Source organism: Chlorocebus sabaeus, chromosome 19 (genome assembly GCF_047675955.1).
Source record: "Chlorocebus sabaeus isolate Y175 chromosome 19, mChlSab1.0.hap1, whole genome shotgun sequence".
NCBI lineage: Eukaryota > Metazoa > Chordata > Mammalia > Primates > Cercopithecidae > Chlorocebus > Chlorocebus sabaeus.
Window position 1 is genome coordinate 9,426,847 of NC_132922.1, and position 6,000 is coordinate 9,432,846.

The 6,000-nt window shown below is 50.2% G+C and overlaps 1 pseudogene; it reads right to left on the reverse strand.

The window, feature by feature from the left end:
• Positions 1-175: 175 nt before the first annotated feature.
• On the reverse strand, positions 176-471 carry LOC119627305 (ATP synthase subunit f, mitochondrial pseudogene; annotated as a pseudogene).
• Between the last annotated feature and the right edge of the window lie 5,529 nt (positions 472-6,000).

Here is a 6,000-nt window from a genome sequence, read left to right on the forward strand (position 1 = left end):
GGCTGAAGTGAGCTCAGAATATTTGTGAAGTTATTATTTTTTTTAACAGTCATCTTTTATTTGGAGGTTAATTCCCATCAGGATATGAAAGGATTCAGCAACAATCAAGATTGTGTTCCTCACAGAAGGGCTCGGGCCAAGGTCATAGGGTGGGGGGATGCAGAGCGTGTCCTCTTCAGTAGTATTTGCGTAGCCGCTCATGCTTGAGGTGCTTGTAGGAAAGGCAGTAGCTGAAGAGCACATAGCATGCCAGCACCATGGTAACCCCTGAGATGCTCCCTTTCCTCACGTCAATGTACTTGTTGTAGTACCAGTAGTAACCTCTTTGAAACGCTCTGAAAATGCCACTAGGGCTGAAGTCCCGCATCAAGATCCAGCTTGGCAGCTCCCCTAGTTTGACCTCCAGAAGTTTCTTGTTCTTCACTGATACGACTGACGCCATCTTGGAGTCCTGGTGTCCGCTGTGCCGGGCCGCGCCGAAGTTAGTGTTATTCCATTTTGTTTTTTAATTGGACAGGGTCTTGAACTCCTGGGCTCAAGCAATCCTCCCACCTCGGCCTCCCTCTCAAAGTGCTGGGATTACGGACGTGAGCCACCTTTCCTCATCCTGTTGAATTTTCACAGGGATTGTTCATCCTCACAGGGATTCTCTTCATTTTGCAGTTAAGAAATAGGCTGGGTGCGGTGGTTCACATCTGTAATCCCAGCACTTTGGGGGCCGAGGCAGGTGGATCATTTGAGGTCAGGAGTTTGAGAACAGCCTGGCCAACATGACAAAACTCGTCTCTATTTAAAAAATACAAAAATTAGCCGGGTGTGGTGCCGAGCACCTGTAATCCCAGCTACTTGGGAGGCTGAGGCACTAGAATCTCTTGAAACAGGGAGGCGGAGGTTGCAGTGAGTTGAGATCGCGCCATTGCACTCCAGCCTGGGTGACAGAGCAAGATTCCGTCTCGAAGAAACAAAAAAGAAATAGGCCCCAACTTAGATTACCTTAGATTCACAAAACTAGTAAGTGGTAAAGATTTTGACTCGTGTCTGATTTTTTCATTTGTTGATCCAAGTGCTACTGGGCAGTGTCAGTTTTTGTCCACTGGAGACAGTGTCTGCCCTCCCAGAGTTGATGTCTCACATGCATTTGATACAATTATTACTGCTATAGAAGAGTGATACGGGTTAAGGGTGGCAGGGGATGACCTTGCCACCTCTACTGCCACGCCACCACTGGGCTGGGGTAGGGGGCAAACAGTTTTGGGGTATCAGTGGGGTACGGGGCCTCCTCAGTCCCCTCACTCTGGCAACAGGCAACACTGAGCGCTCCCCAACCAAGTTGGTGAACTAGAAGCTCCCAGGACAAACATCCAACCTCTGGACAGGTCGCAGGAGGCCTGACGTCCAGCCCCTCCATGGGCCACTTCCCCTCTGCAGGGCCTATTGAGGGGAGGGAGGTCCCCATCCAGGATAATGAGGCCCTGGCCTACCAGACACAGGGGCATTTGCAGGGGTTTCACTTTCTTCCATCCTGCCAGGCCAGGGAGAAGCCCACCTTGTCCCTGTATCCCTGTGTATAAGCTGACCACCCAGCCTTGGGCCCCACGGCAGGGGCAGGATGGCCCTCACCTGCTCATTCCTGTTTCATGTAGACACAGGTCCTGACGTGGCAGCTGCCTGCTCCCACTCCCTGTCATGCCATCAGTGGAAGGTCCTGGGCGAGACCCAGCTCAGAAGCCTGACTCACCTTCCTGGCCCGGCCCATCCCTCTGAAGGTATAGATACTATGGATTTGGGGGGGAAAAAAAATTCTCCATGGCATAGACAGAAATCACTCATTCAGACATTCATGCCTTTGTTTATTCAGCAAACACTCACTGGCTCTGAAGAGGTGGAGGGGGAGACTTGGAGGGGTAAAGGGCTGCAGGGGCCCCAGCCCTGCAGCAGGGGAAGAAAGAATATTCTAGTAGACTCAGTTCCTCTGAAAAAGGCTAATTTATTCCTTTGACAAACTATCTACAGGCATCCACTCTCTGCCCTGGGAACACAGGTGTGCCACCACACCAGGCTAATTTTTGTACTTTTTTTTTTTTTTGAGATGATGTCTTGCACTGTTGCCCGGGCTGGAGTGCAGTGATGCAATCTTGGCTCACTGCAACCTCCGCCTCCCGAGTTCAAGCGATTATCTTGCCTCAGCCTCCCCAGTAACTGGGATTACAGGCGCGTGCCATCACGCCCAACTAATGTTTTGTGTTTTTAGTAGAGATGGGTTTTACTGTGTTAGCCAAGATGGTCTTGAACTCCTGACCTCGTGATTCACCCGCCTCGGCCTCCCAAAGTGCTAGGATTACAAGCATGAGCCACCGCGCCTGGCCAATTTTTGTACTTTTAGTAGAGACAGGGTTTCACCATGTTGGCCAGGCTGGTCTCAAACTCCTGACCTCAGGTGATCCGCCCGCCTCGGCCTCCCAAAGAGCTGGGATTACAAGTGTAAGCCACCATGCCCGGCCAATTCTCTGCATTTTTAATTTGGGGGATTTCACTATCAGAGAGAAGTGGGTTCTAGGTCCTTGAAGCTGCCAATTCACTGTGTAACTTTGAACCCCTCTTGACATCTGTCCCATTTGTACAACAGGGGAGTGGGGCTAGGCCCCTGGCCAGCTAGGCCATTTAGGATGGTCCCTGTGCCTGCACCTCTTCTTGCCCCACTGGCTCCTGAGCCCTAGGAAGGGCCCTAGAAGGACCCTGTATGGTGGCACTTTTCCCAAAGACGTGAGGAAATAATGATGGGTTGAGCCCTGGGCAGAACCATATACCATCAGGTGAGACCCCTCAACCCAAGACACAAGAACCTAGTCAAACTACTGCTGGGCTGTGGCAGGGCTGGGAAATTCAGACAGGAGAAGAGTCTTGGCCCAGAGGCCCAGACATCTGGGTTCTTTTTCTAGCTCTGCCCTGATTCACTATATTCCTTTTTTTTTCCTTTTTTTTTTTTTTTTTTTTTTTTTTGAGACAGGGTCCTCCTCTGTCACTCAGGCTGGAGTGCAGTGACAGGATCATGACTCACTGCAGTCGTGACCTCCCAGGCTCAAGCAATCCTCCTGCCTCCGTCTCCCGAGTAGCTAGGATTACAGGTGTAAGCCATGACACCCAGTTAATTTTTTACTTTTAATTTTTTGTAGAGACAGGGTCTTACTATGTTGCCCAGATTCGTCTCAAATTCCTGGGCTCAAGTGATCCTCATGCCTCCTAAAGTGCTGAGATTTCAGGTATAAGCCACCTCGCCCAGCCTGATTCACTACACTATTTTTATTTTTATTTGAGATGGAGTCTTGCTCTGTCACCCAGGCTAGAGTGCAGTGGCGTAATCTTGGCTCATCGCAACCTCCGCCTCCTGAGTAGCTGGGATTATAGGTACATGCGACCATGTCCGGCTAATTTTTGTATTTTCAGTAGAGACAGGGTTTCACCATATTGGCCAGGTTGGTCTAGAACTCCTGACCTCAAGTGATCTGCCTGCCTCAGTCTCCCAAAGTGCTGGGATTACAGTCATGAGCCACCACGCCCGGCCTGATTCATTATATTAAACATTCAATATTCAGCTGAGGCGATGGCTCACGCTTGTAATCCTAGCACTTTGAGAGGTGAAGGCAGAAAGATTGCTTGAGCCCAGGAGTTCAAGACCATCCTGGGGAACATGGTGAGTCTCCCATGTCTCTACAAAAAATAAAAAAATTAGCCAGCCATGGTGGCATATGCCTGCAGTCCCAGCTACTCAGGAGGCTGAGGTGGGAGGATGACTTGAGCCCAAGAGGTCAAGGAAGAAGCGAGATGTGATCATGCCACTGCACTCCAGCCTGGGCAACAGCGTGAAACCCTGTCTCAAAAAACCTCCAAAATTCCACATTAAATATGGGACCCCCATAAACACTGGACACTGTGCTAGGCATGAGGAAATAAGGGGCAACTGCAGACAAAATCCTTGCTCTCCTGAAGCAATGTTCTATTAACTGAAAACAAACAATGAGAAAATGGCAGACGGTAAGATAATCACGACCAGTGACAGTGGCTAGTGACAAAGTGGACACTTATATTAGGTGGACAAGACAAAGCAGGTCTTCCCAAGGAGGGGGCTTTCAACCCGTGAGCTGAAGCATACGATTCCTTGTCACATGCTTAACAGGGAGAAGAGCAGCAGGACCAGACACTTCCAAGGGCAAGAGGCAGGAACAGGATGGTGGGTTCAGGGAAGAAAAGGCCAGCAACAACAGGCAAGTGGTGCAGATGAGGTCGAAGGGGGTCCCAGGCCATAGCATGGGCCCTGCCTGAAGCCTGGATGAGAAGCTGGGATTTTCTCTTCAATATGCACTAAATTTCTTGCCCCATGGTTGCATTATCTGTAGCTGGGGCAGAGACAAGAAGAGAGCTTTCTTGGCCGGGCGTGGTGGCTCACACCTGTAATCCCAGCACTCTGGGAGGCTCAGGTGGACGGATCACCTGAGGTCAGGAGTTCGAGACCAGCCTGTCCAACATGATGAAACCTCGTCTCTACTAAAAATACAAAAAATTTCCTGGGTGTGGTGGCACGCCCCTGTAGTCTCAGCTACTTGGGAGGCTGAGGCAGAAGAATCACATGAACCCGGGAGACAGAGGTTGCAGTGAGCTGAGATCACACCATTGCACTCCAGAATGGTGACAGAGACTCCATCTCAAAAAAAAGAAAAAAAGAGAGCACTTTCTCTCACATATTCAACTGCAAACCCTCTTGGAACCCTCCTTTATGGCAGGCCCAGAGCAAGGACCACTGCAGGCAGACCCAGGCCCCTCCCTTGGAGGGACCTTCTACTGGTGGAAGAGCTGGGAGAAGACAAATCCAGGTCTCATGACTTCAACACCACATCAGGTCCACAGCAGGAGGAGGCCCAGGAGCTCTATGCACCCAGAGGAGGCTCCCACGTGGCCCTGGAACGCTTTTCAGAGGGTTGACAGAAGCTAGTAGGTGAAGAATTTGAAGAAAGGGGAACAGCACTTATGCCAAGTGCTTCAGGGTGAGTTGCAGGGTAACATGACACCTGGACTTGGCATTGAGGGGGCCTTAGGGAGTCTGTGGAGAGGGGAAGGGGAGTGAGACTAAGGGGCACAGGAGTGAAGGGTGAAGTCAAGGGCACAGCAAGTGTAACTGACTCTTTCAACAAACCACAGAGGTTTCCAGAAGGCAGAAATGTAAAACCCCTCACAAAGTGCTGAGATTACAGGCTTGAGCCATCGCACCCCGCCTAAAACCACAATGAACATAACTATTAAAACAGCTAAAATGAAAGAGACTGTCCACAGCAAATGCTGGTGAAGATGTGCAGGAATTAGTAACTTTATATACTGCTCATGGGAATGAAAAATGGTACAACCATTTTGGAAGATAATTTGGAAGGGAAGCTTTTTTTTTTTTTTTTTTTTTTAAACACAGAGTGTCGCTCCTGCCCAGGTTAGAGTGTAGTGACTTGATATCGGCTCACTGCAACCTCCGCCTCTCGGGTTCAAGCAATTCTCCCTACCTCAGCCTCCCAGGTAGCTGGGATTACAGGCGCCTGCCACCAGGCCACTTAATTTTTTTCTATTTTTAGTAGAGACGGGGTTTCGCCATGTTGGCTAGGCTGGTCTTGAACTCCTGAGCTCAGGTGATCCGCCCACCTCGCCTCCCAAAATGCTGGGGTTACAGGCGTGAGCCACCGCACCTGGCCAGAAGGGAAGTTTCTTTTCTTTTGTTTTTGTTTTCTTTTTGAGACGGAGTCTTGCTCTGTCGCCCAGGCCAGAGTACAGTGGTGCGATCTCAGCTCACTGCAAGCTCTGCCTCCTGGGTTCACACCATTCTCCTGTCTTGGCCTCTCAAGTAGCTGGGACTACAGGCGCCTGCCACCACGCCCAGCTAATTTTTTGTATTTTTAGTAGAGACGGGTTTCACCGTGTTAGCCAGGATGGTCTCGATCTCCTGACCTTGTGATCTGCCCACCT